The 18424-nt window shown below is 38.9% G+C and overlaps 1 long non-coding RNA gene across 3 annotated transcripts in view; it reads right to left on the bottom strand.

The window, feature by feature from the left end:
* The window catches only part of LOC139684848 (uncharacterized), a 53578-nt gene that overhangs the window by 24324 nt on the left and 10830 nt on the right, over positions 1-18424 (bottom strand). For 2 of the 3 annotated variants that reach the window (XR_011699984.1, XR_011699986.1), the window contains exons 2-3: positions 17248-17340; positions 17079-17147 (exon numbers count right to left, since the gene is read on the bottom strand). This is a non-coding gene — a long non-coding RNA (uncharacterized lncRNA). The remainder of the gene's footprint in view (positions 1-17078; positions 17148-17247; positions 17341-18424) is intronic. The other variant, XR_011699985.1, reaches the window with a different exon arrangement.

Raw genomic sequence — 18424 nt, 5'->3', positions numbered from 1 at the left:
ATGTAGGAGACATATGGTGCCATAAAATGTTGAGTAACTTTATATGTTGCCAATCCCAGAAAAAAAATCCTACTGAAATTCCTGTAATACTGAAAGGTGAGGACTAAAGGAAAAAAGATTAAAAAAGAAGAGAAGATTTTGGAAGTTTGAACCTGTGTGCAAGCTTAAGCATTTATTTGTTTATGGCATTCCTGAAATATGGATATAAATAATCTGCTAATTATTTGAGTGATTATTTTGTGACCCTGTCCTCTACCCTCTTCTCTTCAGAGGCATGCAGAGTATGTTTTCTGGATTGTTTTGTGATCGGAAATCATGGAGTAACAAATATTTTTCGCAGTCTGTATTTTTCAGTCTGGAAGATATTTTGTGGGCCTACATTGTGACAGGATCTGTACATCCCGTTTCTCTTCTCTGAAAGTCAATAGCAGCATGATGCATAGGTACAATCATTAAAGAAAACAAAGCTTTGTAAACAGAGTTTTAAAACTAGTAAATGTTGAGGGTTTTTTCCATCAGTGTACTATCCAAAAGCACACAGTACCTCTGATGCCAATTAATCTAATTGGTTCACTTATTTAGGCAATGTTTTCAAGTGCCACTAAATACTCTCAGGCTTTGGCATGCAATTAAAGGCTATGGTTTCAGTAGTTAAAAAGAAATAAAAAGAAGAAAAAAAGGAAAAATTACATCATATTTAAATGTCTTTGTAAGAGTTCATGAGTAAATGTGTATTCTGTTTATACAGACACATGTGCAAATATGAGTCTGTTACCATTTTGGAATATTAAATAGTTTCAAGACTTTTTCATTAAAATTTCTTTGAAACTTTAAACATCTACTGGCTTTTAAAAAGTTATGATTGTTCTTTTTTCTAGCATGCTTTGTTTTCCAGTCTTGATTCCATTCTCTTTCCTTTTCATTTTTGTCTTTACTATTATATCTTGCTCCTCGTTCAAGGACCAGAGTGGAAGCTGTCAAGGAGTAGAGTAATATTGAGGGATGGGACAGAATGTGTGGCTTTGTAGGTCAGCTTGGCATTTGCAATGCTCCTTCAGCAGCAGTGGACTGTAGACATAAAATGAACAGTAAGACTTTTATTTTCAACTTACTACCTTTTCAAACTGCTGTTTAAGGGAAGAACATGCCTACAGGAGACTGAAAATACTGTGTTTCGGTGTCTTAAGATAGTGAGAAACTGCAAAACAAATACCACCCTCTCTCTTGACACTGGTAGTAGTACTTGAGTGTGTTGTCCTGAATGTGGGCTCATTACCTAATGAGCAACACCAATTCACACACCGAGGCTAGGTGTTTGTATTTCTATTCTAGTTCATGTGAAGTAGGGAGCAAGGTGGTAACCCACAAAAGGCTGGCTCACCAATCATCAAAACTTTATATTATTTATACATTTTATTAAGCAAAGGCATCATTCACTGGTTGTGGATTACATAGAGCTTGTATTAATTAGTACTCAAACCCCTATTTGCTTGTTATATCTCTCGCTTCTCATGCTAATTAGTCCTCCTGCAATTCTTCTCTCAGTTCGAGTCTGGGGTCCATTTTGAGTAAGTGGTGAATGAGTCTATGGTCACAACCACCCACTGCCAGCATTACAAATTCCCCAGCTACTTCTTAGTTCTGCTGACTTCACTCCTGGTACCTCTTGCTCAGAGAGCCCATTCACCTTGGTATTGTCTTCAGTCTTCCATAAAACAAAAGGTTATCCAGGCATACAGTGTTTAGTAATTCACTTGTTTAATCCTAACTGTCCAGGTACAGCAACTGATTAACAACTAAAAAAAAATTGCTAAACTATTGCAAATCTTGAGGGGCTCAAAATCAAGGGCAGAGCTGAAGGCTGTTCAGACTTTGAAGAGACTGTTCTTGAATAGCTGAGGCATCCAGACTGCTATCTCTTCTACATAGGGGTGCTTCACTTGTGCCAGAGAACCCCCAAACATGCATGACCCACCTGTGCCAGCAGATGTCCAAAGAGCTGTTTGCAGAACTAGTATGAATGACCTTCCTGTTCCGTGCTCTGGTGTGCTCAGGTCTGCAGCTCCAAACACCCACCAGCCTGTATTGCTACATCTGACACTGTAATCTGAGGAGTGCTCCCATGCTTCTCCCATTCCCCCACCCTGCAGACTTTGTGTTTCCCCTATGTCATGCCATACATCTAAACAAAATTAAAGCCTGAGTGAAAGCATGAAGAAAGATACACGCACTAGGTTTTAAATTAGATGAGATGCAATAACTTCATAGTGGAAGAAAGGTCTCTCCTCGTCTGCCACTGACTTTTGCATACCCACTAGTATTAATAATTAAAAGCCCACGCTTTCAAAGAGCAATGATATATAATTGCAGTAGAAAATTAGGTGGGTGGTTTGTTGAGTGAAATTTCATTTTAAGCAAATGATGCATAAATATGCAGAGCAGAAGAGAAAGTTATCTCAGCTGATTACCTTTTTATCTTTTACTGGGCAATCTTGTTATGAATATTGTATCAACACTGTAAGATAGATATGGAGAATCAGCGTATTTTAAGGTCATGGCACAAAACACATAAATCTACTTATAGGTAGTTTTAATAATGTGAGTAATTCTATGCCGGCAAGTGTCTTATGTTCCTGTTTTATTCTTGTTAGATGAAGTGACAGTTCATGGTCTTTGGTTTCCTAAAATGGAATTATATACCTGGATGCCTGCCATTTGTTTATGCTTCTCTTCAAACTGGTGGCACATTGTGGTTGCATTCAATTAAACCTTTTCTTCCAGACTTTTCAATCTTCAAAACATCCTTTGTATTTTTTAATCTCCACGTAACTGCATTTATGCTAATTAGATTCATCCCTATACTGAGACTCTGATGTATAAATGCTAAAATAAGAAAAACACCTACTTGAATGTTGCCCCATGACAATATTAAAAGCAAGATAGCACCACCGGTTTGGGGGGTTTTGTGTGCGTATATATATATCTGCATAAGTGGATGTATATAAGTATATATATATGTGTGTGTGTGTGTGTGCGCGTGTGTATCCATACACGCGCACACACACATATATATATATATATACACATCCATATATATATATATATATATATATATATAATATATGCCACCCTGACGCCTGATCCCATCAGATCTCGGGAGCTCAGCGGGGTCAGCCCTGGTTAGTAGTTGGATGGGAGACTTCCTGGGAATACCGGGGGCTGTAGGTTCTAGTCCTGAGGACTTCACTGTCACCATCCAAGCTCACTTGGCCATGGCAGATGAACCTGAGGAGTTAAAGGGTGGGGCCAGTTCTGCACATGCTGTGCCTCACCTAAGAAATCCACTACTCAGGCTGGAAGGGCACACCCACATGTGTAGAGCCCTTCCCAAATCTTCATTCGTGAAGCCTAGCCATCATCATCATATATATATATATCTGTTTGTTTAAAAATCCACTATATTTTGCTTGGTTATATGCTAATTTTCACTACAACCTCTTAAAAATACTGTGAGGTGAGAGAGTCTCCTTTTTTTTGCTTAGCCAAATGAATGATGAAGGCCGATCAGTTTACATGAGTCAGGCCCTTACTTCTGTAAAACCAAATGTCAGAGTTCTCAGGTTCTTGCCAATGCTCCTCATTAGCTGCACCTGCACTGCGTTGTTGGTTGTCTTCAGCATCTAACTTCATGTTTAATTTTTCTGTTTTTAAAGGCAAAGAAATCTCTTTTGCTATGGATCAGAATGCAAAAATTAGATGAAACAAACATCTGCACAGTGAATAACAGTACTCAGATTTTAAATTCTCCTCATTTTCAGCTACCTCATATTTTATGAAAATAGAGAAGATTGTAGGCACCTGCACAGGGCTTGCTTTTTTTCACAAAGGAATGTACAGTTGATTTGCCTTTTCAAAACATCACTTTTTTTTTTTTTTGATAGTAAGAGAGTCAAGGGGCCATTGAGACAAAGATATGAATTGTGTATTTTGAACTTTAAATATCATGTATTCAAAAGTAGTTCTTGTTTCAGAGGCAAAAGCAAATGTTTCTAGTGTTAATAGCTATTACACCTGTTACACCTTTTGAAGTCATTGCACACTGAGGAGCAGGCAATATAGTTAGATAATTGCTTGGCAATCATCATGCCCAGCCCACAACAAAGAACCAAAACTCTGTGAAAAACTCACCTAGAAACACCACAGAAAATGATCATCAAAACAGCATGGAATTATATGATAAATCAAAGCCATGCAAATAGTTTTGATAGTGCTACTGTAACCATTGGCCTACTGGCATTTGGCCATAATTCAGTAAAACTAGTTAAAGCATTTTCATGGCTTTTCATCACTTTTGGGTGGGGTGCGAAGTACTGTTTATCTGAAGGATTAGGTTTCATTACCTCAGTTTTAAATAGGCACATGCAACGGTGTAAGGTGTAATACTGTGTCAGAGCAAGATCTTCCGATATTGTTCATTAATTTAGAAAACACTTGACTTTTTTTGGTATAGTAAATTTTCAGCATATCTGAAAATAAAGCTTTACATAGCCACTGTGTCTGTAAAAGTAGCACACTGAAGATCACGTAGACAGGTAACACTGATGTAAAGGAGCAAAGCCATGGACATAGCCTGTGGAGTATCCCCACCAGATCAGAACGTGAAGATTGTCTTCCGTAAGCAGTTCCCTCAATACTTGGCTAATGAACTAACTGCCTTCTGATAGATCCATTCCTTTATAGAAAGAAACCCGTAAATGTTAATTGAAATGTGAAAACAGTTGGAATGGTTTATCATTTTGTTCTAGGAAACTGAATGCAATAAATCAACAGTCAGTAGGCTGTTACTGTAAATGCTTCAAAGACAGTCTTGGAAGAATGTTTACCTTGTCACTTACGACAGTCACTATTCACTACCTTGTGGTAAGAATGTAGTATGAATTCAGTAGGCCGTTTAGAAGTCTTGGTTCCTGGCTTAATGGTTTGTCAATCCATTTGTAGAACCAGAAGGAGTTATTAAATCTCCAAGTCTGATCCCCTGGTGAGCAGAGATGAAAATTAGTCCAGAGTTGACTCTAACAGAGAACACAATACAGTGTCTGCCTGGCAAAGCACTGAGCTTTCTTTGTACTTCATGTTTTGTGTTGATCTGTTTTAGAAACTGAAAATAAGCAGCAATAATATGCAATGTGCTTTACAAAATACAGATATGACAGAGTGAAATATAACCTTATGAATGCCTTCCTACTTTATATAAATGCAGCCTTTTTTAAACAGTAACACAGGCTTATTGATAAAAAATACAAGTACTAAACATGGTGATTTTCAGAAAAAGCTTTGATTATTTTTAAATCCTTGTTAATTTAGTTCTTGGAGGTTCTTTTCTGAAATCTTACTGCTTTTAAAAGTAACTTGTGAAGTTACATTATTGGTATTTGCACTCCGCTTAGCTGCAGACTCTGTTGGCTGAAAGTGTTTCTATAAATGAATGCACTCCATGTTATTTTCTTAAATGTACATGCAGTGCTTTCTTTAGCACACTTACAAGACAACGATAACCTGCAAAACAGATTGTAATGTGCAAATTTCTGTCCATCATACATGTTTAATAGGACTGGCAGTACATGGTGCTGCTGCCATTGAGAGAATGCATCAGATACCATCCCGTGACATGTGGAAATGGACAGGCAAGATGAGAAACCACACCTTCAGTTATCACTGAACATATTTTCCTACAAAAATCATCTGCAAACCTATGCTTTTCTACATGGCAATTCAGAATGGGTATACTCAAGAGGTCTGTACATAAGTCCAGCGTGCACTGTCTCCACTCTGCAACATTTTTGACCCTTATGATTGTTGGATAGCACCTCTTCCTGGCAAAAGACCTTGAAAGTCTTCCCTTATTTGTCTTCTGCTGCTCACCTAGCACTCATGCATCCTCCAGATCAAACCTTTACATCTAATACCTTAACATTACAACCCAGTAATAAATTGGCATCCTCCTTTGCATGTGTAAAGCATAATCATCATGCAGCAATAATCCTTAGAATTGACAATACCAAAAGTCTTAGTTCAACGAAAGCAAATGCTGCTTTATTTACTTCTTGGTTTCTCATCATATACAGTCTGTGTAAACATATTTTTTCCAGTTACTAAGATATGCAGTGAATCCTAGTTTTGGACATCTATCATAACTAAAGGCTGCATGTGGATCTTTCTGTCAAGCACCACTCTTGGATAATCTATGTTCTGCCTATACAATTTCCTGTTGTAGTTTAAAGGGAAGTGATACCCTGTGCTTTTCTGTTGTGCTATGCACTGTTCAGCTGCAGAAATCCTGCATCCCAGACTCTGTCACATTCAAATGCTGGATGAAATGACTCAAAACTGTGAAATCAAAGTACACTAATGTGGCTGGTACCTAGACAATGGAAAAAATACAATTCTTACTTGAATTTATTCAGACATCTGCACTTACTTTATGAAAAACTGATGATGATTGGCATTTAATTCTTAAAATATGATGAAAAATAAAAGACATCAGACTTAACTTCATGATGTTTGAAACAATTCTCAAGGTTCATGCCTAAGATTCTGACTGCTCGTTTACATTTGAGTAGCTTATTCCTATACTCCAAGTCTTTCTTTAAAAAGTAGTCAGATGATTAAAGATAACATAATTTTCCCATCATGTCTTTCCTATGACTTCTGTGCTAACAGGAGATGCAGAAATGCAGCAATTTTATAGAAAGACATTGTGTTAATTCTAACTAACCAGGTATCAACATTACACTCAGTAACACTCATGACCTGATGCTTAGTAAGCATAATGAAGTGAATGAAAGGTTTTAAAGAGCTGACATTGAAAAGAGCCTGGGAACACTATTTTCTTTACTAAAATGCACTGACAAAAATTAGTAATTTCTGACTTCAGCAACAGTTTTCGTCTCCATGCTGTGCTCTTATTGAATTTCAAGTGGATGAAGCATGCAACTCAGGCAGCTCTTTGGGTCCATAAAAGCAAGAGGGGCTGTAAACTTAGCTCAGCTGTACAAGCAAATCTGCTGTCTGGCATCAATTTCACTTTGTGTAAGTAGGAAATCTGAAACAACTGCAGCCATTATGGTAGAATATTCATGCAGATGGGACAGTAAAATTCCTTATTTAAACACAAAACATTTTGATCATATTAGCCAGTAGTGTTTAGTTTTTGAAAACAGATCCCTGATAACATTCTCATCTTCACATTGTAACTAATAAATGTAAAGAATTTTATACATCGTGTCTTTTATTTTAACTGGTGAATTTTCTTCTGCTTTGTTGCCAGTGTTCTTAAATCTTGGCTTCCTGGTGTGGGTCTAAGATGTCTTGACTTTAATATTATGTACTAATCTCCTTAATCTTTGGGAAAGCCTTGATAAATCTCAATAGAAAAGGTTATGAGAGCCTTGAGTACCTAGGTCTTCATTTTGTTTCAGGAATAGTGAGCTGCTCCTGTTTGCCCTGTCCTGTAGGCTACTGCTGAAACACATGCAAACTATTTTAAATATGCAGGCGCATTTTGGATGAAACCTTTGCTATGATCAGAATAAATTGAAGCATAAAATATATTCTAAGCTCTCTATTCAAAATAACTGACAAGGAGCTTTATGCAAATAAATGAAACAGCTGTGTGCCTCAGCAGCAGATGGGTGTAGTTGGAATGTTACATAGCTGAAATCTCATTTATTGTGCTTATTTTTAAAGTAGACCCATCAAAATGTTGATACCAGTTTTAAATGATTAAATGTTGCATCTCAGAGCTTAGTCTTATCCTGTGTCAAGAAAAAAATTATCTCTGCCTTTTATTTCTGTCTGGAGCTACCCTGAGACGCAAATGCAACAGGGCTGGAAAGCCTAAGTTGATTGTTGCAACCCAAGTTTCTGCTGTCTCAGGGGAGGAAAGAGAATACATTATATTATCATTTTCTTCACTGCAGAGGACAGGAACAAATAGATGGTATTATATTAAAATAAAAAGAACCGAACCAAACAAAACCCAGAACCTAGAGACCTGGAAGCACTGATCTCAATTGTTTTTCCTTTAAAATAGTTGCAGAGGCTTATTATTCCCTCTTCGGTTTCATTGCCTCAAATAGAGAAACTCATCATGCATCCATTTGCTCTGTCTCTATTTTCTTATGTACCACCAAGGATTGTCATGAGATACCAATATTGTATCTAGCCACTGAATGCTTGAAAGATGGTAATTTTGAGTCTTTGACAATATAAGAGATTCTTCCTGTTCATCTGCAGCCACTTCAGTTCTACTTTGCAGCAGACTGCTACAGTGGCATGTGGCAAAGGCAGAGCCACCACTTTGTCCCAGTATCACATGCGGGATTGTAGCAATAACTGTGATAGTTGTGTGTCTCTTGTGTGCTGTGTTATTGCTACAGCAATTCTAATGAGAGATTTAAAGTACTGCAGAGGGGAATAAAAGGCATGGGCCGTGGAGAAAAGTTGCTGCAGTTCCACAGGGATGTGCTTCTTTCTAGCTAGAACTGTACTTTGTTCTTGTTTGTTCATTGATAAGTTTTTCTAGAGCAAGCAGAAAAAAATCCCAGTCCATTGCAACTAGTTCCACAGGAATCAGCAACTGAAGTCTTGCACAACAGCTGGAATGGGAAACAAAACACTAGCAAGATTCCATGTTGGGATTGTTCAGCTTGAAGAAGAGAAGAATCCAGGAAGATCTTAGAGCAGCCTTTCAGTACTTAAAGGAGGCCTATAAGAAAGATGGGGACAAACTTTTTAGCAGGACCTATTGTAATGGGACAAGGGATGGTAGTTTTAAATTAAAAGAGTATAGATTCAGATTAGATATAAATAAGACACTTTCTTTGTAGAAGGTAACTGGCACAGGTTAATCAGTGAGATGATTAGTGCTCCATTCCTGGGAACATTGAAGGTCAGATTGGATCAGGATTTCTCAAATACAAGTGTCTGAGATAATGCTGCTGGGAAATCAGAGCTGTGTCATAGCTAAAAATGTTTACAAAGCCCTTTGTAGCCAATGTGGTTAACACTGGTCTGTATAAATCTATTAATGATTTTAATGAGTCACTCAGCTCTGTTAAACCAATGAAGTTAGTTCACTTAATTCAGCAGCACTTAACATACATGATCTCGCAATTACAGAGCTAAGAGAAAATTAGCCTTGTGCTTCTCTTTACACAGTCTTACAGAGAAGTGAAAGGTCTACAAATCACCAAAGTAACGTGTATGCATGTTTAGAGACAGTGCTATGGCAAAAGAGAATCTTGGAAAATAATATTAAAAAACCCCAAACAAGAAGCTGCCCCCCAACCACCCCACACACACAAAAAAAAAAAAAACAGCAAAAAACCCCTACCTAAACAAACAAATAAAACCAAACCAAAACTAACAAACCAACCAAAAAACCCAAGACCAAAAAAAAATTCCCAAGAAAATAATAGTACTTTCAGTATTTCACTTGTAGATGATTGGAATACTGCCAATGGGGATGAGACAATCCCCGATGTTTGTATAGATTCGGGAGCAAGACATTGCAGACTAGCCCCATGGAAAGGGTTCTGGAGGTCCTGGTTGATGCAAAGTTCAATGTCAGCCAGGAGTGCCTTGGCAGCCAGGAGGGCCGGCCGTGTCCTGGTGGGCATCAGGCACAGCATCACCAGCCAGTCAAGGGAGGGGATTGTCCTGCTCTGCTCTACACTGAGACGGCCTCACCTTGAATATTGTGTGCAGTTTTGGGTGCCACAATGTAAGAAAGATATTAAAATATTAGTCTCCAAAGAAGGACTACAAAGATGATTAAGGGCCTTGAGAGGAAGCCATATGTGGAGCACATATGGAGGGCACTTGGTGTGTTCAGCCTGGAGAAGAGGAGGCTGAGGGGACATCTCATTGCAGTTACAACTTCCTTGTGAGAAGAGGAGGGACAGGCACTAATCTCTTCTCTTTGGTGACCAATGACAACACCTGAGAGAGTGGCCCGAAGTTGTGTTCGAGGAGGTTTAGGTTGGATGTTAGAAAAAGGTTTCTCACCCAGAGGGTGGCTGGGCACTGGAACAGACTCTACAGGGAAGTGGTCACAGGACCAAACCTGACAGAGATTAAAAAGCATTTGGATGATGGTCTCAGGCACCTACTTTGAGTCTTGGGGAGGTTCTGTGGAGGATCAAGAGTTGGGCTTTGATGATCCTCATGGATTCCTTTCAACTCAGCTTATTCAATTACACTATGATTTTATGAACTAGGAAAGGGAGCAGAAAGAAAAGAATGTTTATAGAAAAAGAAAGAGATTCTTATAATCACTGTGAGCTGAGTTTTTGCGTGCAAGCATATTTTTCGATGCATTTTGTCTAGAAAATACAAAGTAATTTGATTGTGACTTCACCTTTAGCAGAACAGTACTCTGCATTGGCTCTTCAGTGATATTAACCTTTCAAAGAAGCATTTGTGTTTCCAACACTGTTTACAGCATAGTGCAGTGATTGCTTGATGGAAAATGAAGTGACTGCCTGTGACTGCCTACAGAACAGGTAGCCAGCATTTCTGCTCCATCACTGGAAAATGCTCGGAGCTCTGAGTATTAATCACAAAGGAAAAAGAAAACCAATAGGACAACCACTCCAAATTTGTAGGCCTTGTCACCCTCAGTGTGCAGTTAGCTTTGATTCTAGGGAGCCTGGGGCAAGCATAGCTGCTTGAGACATGGTGGAATCTCTGCTCACTGCCAGGAAAATAGGTAAATGAGAATGTAAAAGTGATTGTGCCCACCTCTGGAAAACCATCTGAGTAGCAGTAGTTCCTCCATGTAATGGCAGAGTACTTTATTTAGTGCAGTTCTCTGCATTATGGTACGTGCAAACTGAATGTTGCCTTATCCAGTCTTTCTGATCCTGGAAAGAAAAGGGAGCACATCCTGTTTTCAGTTTTTCCCTCACTCCCATCACGTATATGGAGTGAGTGGTGTCTATAAGGGTTACTACGAAGCCATGAAAAACTAACACTGGTGTGCAGGTTGTGTTGGCTGTGATGTGTTACTGGTGAAGCTGTCTGACATTTTAAAGAAATGGGGGCAGAGACAAGTAGGCCAGTACTCTGCAATGGGACCTGAGGTGAGGAACCAGTCTCCACTACTTTCACTGCACACAATCTCTGCAGCACCTGCAGAATTAGCTGTAATGGTAAAACTGAGTTTGGAGCATGTATATATACAACAGATATATATATATAAAATTCATGGTAAAAAATTCTGACATGTCAGAATCAAAGTGACTTAAAAAAATAAATCATGCTATATAATACGTAATCAAGCAATCTGGTTGTGAGCCAAATTAGTTCCACAAAATTTTCTTCAATAAATTAAACCGCAGAGTAACTTTTACTCCCTTTTAGTAGCCAGAACAATCTTTTGTGCATCTAGAGATAATAATATTTTGTTCTGGTGTATATACATAAAAGATAAGGCAAAAGAAATTCCATTATACATTAGAGTTTTCTGTTGTTGACTGTTGGGATCTAGGACTTGAAATAATGTTTAAAACTAAGGAAAGAAAAAGCCTGTGCTGCATTTATCCAGTGTGAATTGTCAGTGTGTGCTCATTCAGGTACACTGTGAATGCAATTTCACCAACCAGTAAAATTGGTGCTTATATAAACATCTGTGCTCACATGAGCATATGTGTTACTCTTGAACCGAACAAAAAAGTCCCACTAAAGAAGAGAAGGTATGGTAATGAACTTTTGCAATGCTGATAGGGCTACTAGTGGTGGACATGGTACCTTCCCACAGGAAATATAGGGAACAGCACTGAACAGGAACCTATGTACACATCCAAGTTTCTTTTCCAGCTCTGAGAGTAGCCACAGCTCACTGTGGTGGTCATCACCATATTTATATGGCTACAAAAGCAGCAGTTGCTTATCTAGTATATTGTGTGATTTCTGGAAATAAATAACAGATGTGCTGCATGACAATTATTTGCAATATTCATATTTGCAATGTCCATATCCTGAAAAATTTTGCCATCTTTTCATTTTTCCTTCCTTGGGAGTGATCTCATGCTCAGCAAGCAAAGAGTGAGCATATGCCTGTGTGCACATTATATTTCACCCTGATGGTGAAAGGAAAGTGGCTGTCTTCTGTACTGCTTTAAATCCTCATTAGCTTCTCAAGTGGAAAAGGGAATATATGTATGTTTGCAAACTATTTAATTGACTACAGCCATTGCATCTGATGGCTCCTGTGCTCTTTTTAAAACCAAAGTAAATATGAAGGTTAGAAGAGTGTAACTGATGTCTGTTGAAAAAAGACGGCAAAGAAAACAGGAGAAAGATGGAAGCTGCCTCATTTTGGGCTCTTCCTGGTTCAAAATCCAACTGGAGGTGGCTTCTGAGGCATCTGCCTGACAAGTACATGTCCAGCAATAAGAAAATCTCAGAGTGATTCAAACATGCAGATTTTCATATTGATGTTGTTTGGCTTTTCTTCACGAAGCTGTTCAATGTAAAAATCCTTCACACCCTGTAATAAGGATTTTACATTGAACAGCTTGGTGAAGAAAAGCCAAACAACATCAACATGAAAATCTGCATGTTTGAATCACTTTGAGATTTTCTTATTGCTGGATTTCAGAGACCAGCATGCCTGGACTGAGGGCAACTTACACTTTAATACAGACACTGCCTCCTGGGTCATGTTTCACATCATTTGTACCAGTATTGCTGCTTTTCTCTCTCAGTCAGTTTTACAAGGTCTCCATAGCAACCGTAATAGCTATATATTTGGTAAAAAAATATTCCTGTTATAGTCTTTCCAGTTGTGCTAGTGCTGAAGCAGGAAAATCGAGGACAATTTGCATCACAAGGACAAGCAGGTGTTTTCAAACTGCAGTGAGTCTGTTCTGTGGGTGGAAGAAACACTGATAGAAGCCTCTTTTTCCTGTGAATTCACTTGTCCTACATAGACCCCTAGCTGTGACGGTGAAATGCAGCTGTTCCCAAAGTGCGAACATGAAAATATCTAGCCTTATACTGTCTGCAAGCAGCATCCCACGTTCCAAGCAAGAAATTAAGGTCTACATACTATGTTTTGCAACAGATCTGGCCAAAGCCTGCCTGCACATTAAGCCTCACTGTGTGGATGAACCACCTCTTTTGTTCATATTTTTCCCTCTTAAGCTATTAAGGATGTAAGGGTAGAGCAGTCAAGTTGTCGTTTACCTGTCTTTTTTTGTTTATTTTCTGCTGAGAATTCTACATTCATCTGTGTTGCTAGGTTTTGTATCTACAAACTATGAATATAAATTGTGCATTCATTTTTTGTTTTGCTGTAGCAACTGGCTTGAAACCCACTAGGCAATGTAGAAATGGCACTGTCATAGTGCATATCCAGCATAGTTCAGGGCAGGGCAACAGCTGCTAGTTTGGTTCCGAGGAAGGCTGTTGCTCAAGACCGGTTTTGCTATGGACCTAGTGAGACCAATTTTGTGCAACTGGTTGAAGCCCTGCCTGGGGTGGTGCTCTCTGTCCTAGTGAGGGATTGGGGAATGGCTGGGAGACTCTGCAAGATGAATCTTTTCAAGTTTGTCAGCTTTCGCTACCTGTATATTAATGTATCTGAGTAAACAGAAGTGAGCTGGAAAATAAGACACTATTTACAAATAATTGCTGATGGCAACAGTAAAGAAACTTTTTGTAACAAGGAGAGATGCCATATTTTATGTAAACTGGCTGAAAATAGCTGTAGTGTATATGAGATTTTTTTATATCAGCAGAATATAAAAAAGAGTCTTATTTTTTTGAGGAGACTCTCTGTAAAGATGTGTAAGAGCTCGACAACGTTGTATAAAGAATATTTTCTAATGAAATGTCCTGTTCTTTGCTTTATCTAATAAAAATATGGCAAATACAAATATACTTAGTAAATGTAGTTCATGTATACCAACCATAGCAATTTTTTTGAGATGACTGGCTCGAAACAATAAATGCTGAACTAAATTCTGGTGAACTTAATATTTTCTGATTTTAACCCACTGATTTATCATTTGTCACACAAGGCATTAGAAATATTAAAAGCTTGAATTTGACAACTATTTGACTAATACCTGTTAGTGTATGATTTTGCATCCTTGCAATCACTTACTTTCTTGAAACATGGAGACAATCACAATTAGTTTGGAAAGCTCTGTTTGTAGATAATAGGTATATTCAGATACATGTTTTAACAAGTTAGTTTCTATTTAGTTTATTATCCAAGTAACAGCCTCTGTAGAGCTGCCTGTTAAGGCAGCATCCCTCTGAGGTTTTTGTATCTTAAGGGAACAAAGCTAAAGAAGGAATCTGCAGCCTAGTCTTACTGGATTAACTTAAGCCGTCTTGCATCACCGATACAGCCGGTGAAATGGAATCTTTCATAGTCTGGGACACCACTGGGACATCCTGTTTCAGTTTAGAAATCACCCTCGTGGCCCCCACCTCCTCACTAATAAAACAAAGAAACTCAAGGAATAATCTCTGGTTGAAGAGGCTGCTTAGGCACTGATTATCACCCTGGCACCCAGCCAAGATGTGTGCCAGAGGAATGGGCCCAGGAGGGGAGCAGTTGGAGAGTAGTCAAAGAGCACCGAAAAGGGAAGTCGTTAAACTGCCCCCGTCAACAAAACTGTCATTTGTTCAGTTTTCCTTTCTTCTTGTTTGCTCTCCTTTTTCTTTCTCTTTTTTTTTTTAATTTCTTTTTTTTTTCTTTTGCTTTTTTAAAAGAATGAATTCAATACAAAACTTTCCTCCAGGCTGTAATGAAAGTCCAAATATGCTTATTTCTATTGCCCCAGTGCTGCTGCTGTTGCTCTTTTGTTTTGGTTGCATTTTTTATGAACTTTTCCATAACTTGTCTTCCTTACTTAAAAAATAACAATGAATAATGATTAGAGTGTGATTTTCTTGCAGAATGAAAGAAAAGGTTTTGTAAGCACAAATCTTGTAAGTGTCTTTATGACAATTCTCTTATAGTTGCAGAATGGTTTATTTGTTCTCTTTCAGAATATAATGGGGAAGGAGGAGAATGACATTTTTTACCACTTGAATGATGGATTCTTGCTGGTGGAGTGGATGCCAATACACAGAAGAGAGTGAAGCTAGGTTGATTTACTCTATTTGAGAATTTGTTCTTTATTTTTTTAATTCAGAAGAATATAAATATTTCAGAGACAGTAATGTTGAGCTGTAAATAATTAGTGTGTGTACACTGAGAAATTGGAAGGTAAGCTATGGCAATTGAGATTTCACCTCATAAAATTAAGAAAGTGTTAGAAGATGTTAAAACCTGCAATCAATTGAACTTTGTCTTCTCAGACAATAAAGAAAAAAGCACACAAAAAAGAGTGGTTTGTGTGATGAGTGACTCAAAAGCCAACTAACCTACCAAAACCACTTAGTCTGCTTAGCAAAAGAAGTGACTTGCAAATATATATTGTCACAATAACCTGAACACATGATAGTAATGGGTCGACAGTGAGGGTCCAATAAGTAAAATTAATAAAGAAAGTAATGAATGTTTTGGCAGATGACAGAGAAGGTGGTTAGAAAATGTTTACTTTTCCTAAATATTGTTTTTATTTAGCACCAGGATGTAGCCATTTGGAGTGCAGTTTTGGAAGGGCTCCTTTGATGCAAAACAGCACTGGGTGACAATTCACTTGTCAGCCCTTGATGTTTTGGAGGAAAGATGCAACTTTAGACATTTCCTAACAGATGGCCCAAAAGGAAAAGCTTTTCAGAGGGTAGGAAACTGAGAGCATGACTGATCAGAAGCAGTGTAGTGGATTTAAAAAAAACTCTGTGGAAGTCCTCACCTAGCTGGCACAGTCAAACTGTTTATGACAATTTGCTAAGTCCCTGAAGACATGAGGAACATCCATTCAGTGCAGCAAACACCTGGGCTTTTGGAGAATGGCTGTATTTTGCATACAGAGCCTGAAGAATAGAGAGAGTATTTGTGTGTGTTGTGCTACAGGAGGACTTTCTGCATGAGGGGAAAATACAGTTACTGACTGTATGTACCTAAAGTGCCTTCTGGAATCACAGTTTTTCTGTGATTTGTACTTCACTGTATCCAAGAATGTATACAAAATGGAACTCTGCAACTTAAATTTGCCTCTGTGGAGAATCCTCATTTTTAATGCACTTGCTGACTGGGCCCCAAAGTCTTTAGCTTAAGCTAAAGAGCACTGCCAAGTTGAGTCGTTTGAAAGACAGAAATTTATTTGACTGCAGTGCCCTTTTACTGTATTACTATCTTTGCACATACAAATTTCTCAAATATGCTTTGGATGAGCTCTTTGGGCTTCATGTTCCCTTCTTCTCACCCACAGCCCTTCATAGAGCAGTTCAGTAATAAATGGTCTCCTAGTTAAATCCCTCAAAATACAGCTTATGTAAGTTTATTAGCTGAATGTGTATGATATGAATGAAAATGTATTTGAGTAAATGTATTAGGGATACACAGGGTTTTTTCCCTTTTACCCCCTCCCTATTCCCTCACATTTATCCACCTGTTGGTGGACTATCCTCCTCTGATCTTTTGGCTCCAAGGGGGGGTCAACTGCATGGCTCCAGCTGGGGCTTTAAAGAGCTCCTTTTCTACCTTCACTGCAAACTTTCAAACTGATCTCCTGCTGCTTGTAGCCATTTTGTGTATTTTTAATTGTTCCTGTAGATTTGGATATTTTAGGTGTTTCTGGATGTTGTGAGATACTTAGTCACAAAAATTAAGGGAAATTAAGGCTATTGCCATTTTAAAAGAGCACACGTGCACGTTGTGAGCATCAGTTCATGTGAGAAAACAGAGATATGGAGTTTTTTGCAGACAGGCATTCTTACAGACCACATCCTTTTCAAAATGTTACAGTCCTACTGAACTCTTTAGCGTGAGCTGACACTGGAGACCAATGCTGCTCAAAGTTTGGTCCACGACAGGCTTCTAAGGAGGTATCTAAATCTGCCAGAAAAGATAAGAGTACAGGGCTTGCAACTAGGCACCCAAACCTCACCTTCTAGTTAAAATCTGTAGTTGAGTGCAGCATTCCTTAGCACAGGTATCTCCAAAAGGACTGGCAGGCCTACATTTTAGACACGTGTAAATAAATATCTCATTACAAAACTGGTGCATTTACATGCACCACGTAGTAACACGCAGCACCTGGAACTGTGTACACTCACACATTGCTGGCATTTAGTCTTGCCTCTTTGGGTCTTCATCAGTTTTAGTTTTCACAACCCCTTTGGCAAAAAACTCTGCTGGATCCTGTTCAGCTGTTGGGAAAAAAAAAGTGGTTATTTTGGAAAAAGAATGCATTAGCTAGGCAAGGGTTAACCTGTGGCCAGGGGAGGGGAAGGTTACAACACTCAGAGTCTTTAAGCGGTGGCAATACAGGACACTTGTCATCTTAAAATACAGTTCCCTTGTGTTGCCTCAGCAAGTTTGCCTGTCAAGGATCAACAGCAAACAGAACTGACTTCAGGCATTTGCCTCTAGGTGCAATAACATAAGTTGTTTCCTACAGCAATTTTCCAAGCTTCAATACTGTGAATATGAAAAGATGTAGCATGGAATGTATCCAAAATAGGTAGTACAGCATGTGTATATAAAGGAACTGGTGTCCAGTTACAAACACCATTGACTCTTGCATGTGTTGTTTCAGGTGTCTCAATGCTTCTTCCAAAACCACTATAGTTTGTATGAAGATCTGTTTATGTCAAGCATCAGGGGTCACTCATGTCTATTTCAGCTTTCCCTGGCTTCACAACTTTGGAACAAGTTTAGGTGCAGAAGCCACTGCAGATCTATGTAGCTTCAGCAAACACACAGTACTGCAGATAGTCTGGTGCTCTCATTCCCCCGGAACAAAAGGGGAAAACAAAGGTGGTGGAGCATCTTCTTCACTGAAACACCTTTCCATCCACCTAACCAAAAAAAAGAAAACAAAGGAAAAACCCAGGAGTAAACTGTGCTGCTCACAAGGAGCCACACTAACAAACTGGTTACTCCATACCACCTGGTTAGGTTCAGGTCTTAACTGCTGTGATGATAGAGGTTCCGAGACTATTTGTACCCTGCCATGTGTTGGCTGGGCTGTGGGAGGTAGCAATTTCATTTCACCTTTGCTATCTCTGATGTGATGTTCCCAGCACAGTAGGGATTCTGGCATGGGTGGAGGTTCCACACAGTGAGTGGGGTGATGGGGGATGCAGCCCTCTGGCAGTGGGCAAGCAGCAAGTCAAGTGGCAGCAGGGCAGTGTGGCAGCAAGGGGACCCTGGCAAAGAGAAGGCTGAACCCATTTCAGAGGATTCGCACTGCTGCCATAACTGAAGCAAGAAAGGTTTTTCCTGGTTCCT

This window comes from Pithys albifrons, chromosome Z (genome assembly GCF_047495875.1).
Source record: "Pithys albifrons albifrons isolate INPA30051 chromosome Z, PitAlb_v1, whole genome shotgun sequence".
NCBI classification, from domain to species: domain Eukaryota; kingdom Metazoa; phylum Chordata; class Aves; order Passeriformes; family Thamnophilidae; genus Pithys; species Pithys albifrons.
The sequence above is the reverse complement of the archived record's forward strand: the minus strand, read 5'-3'. Positions and strand labels throughout refer to the sequence as shown.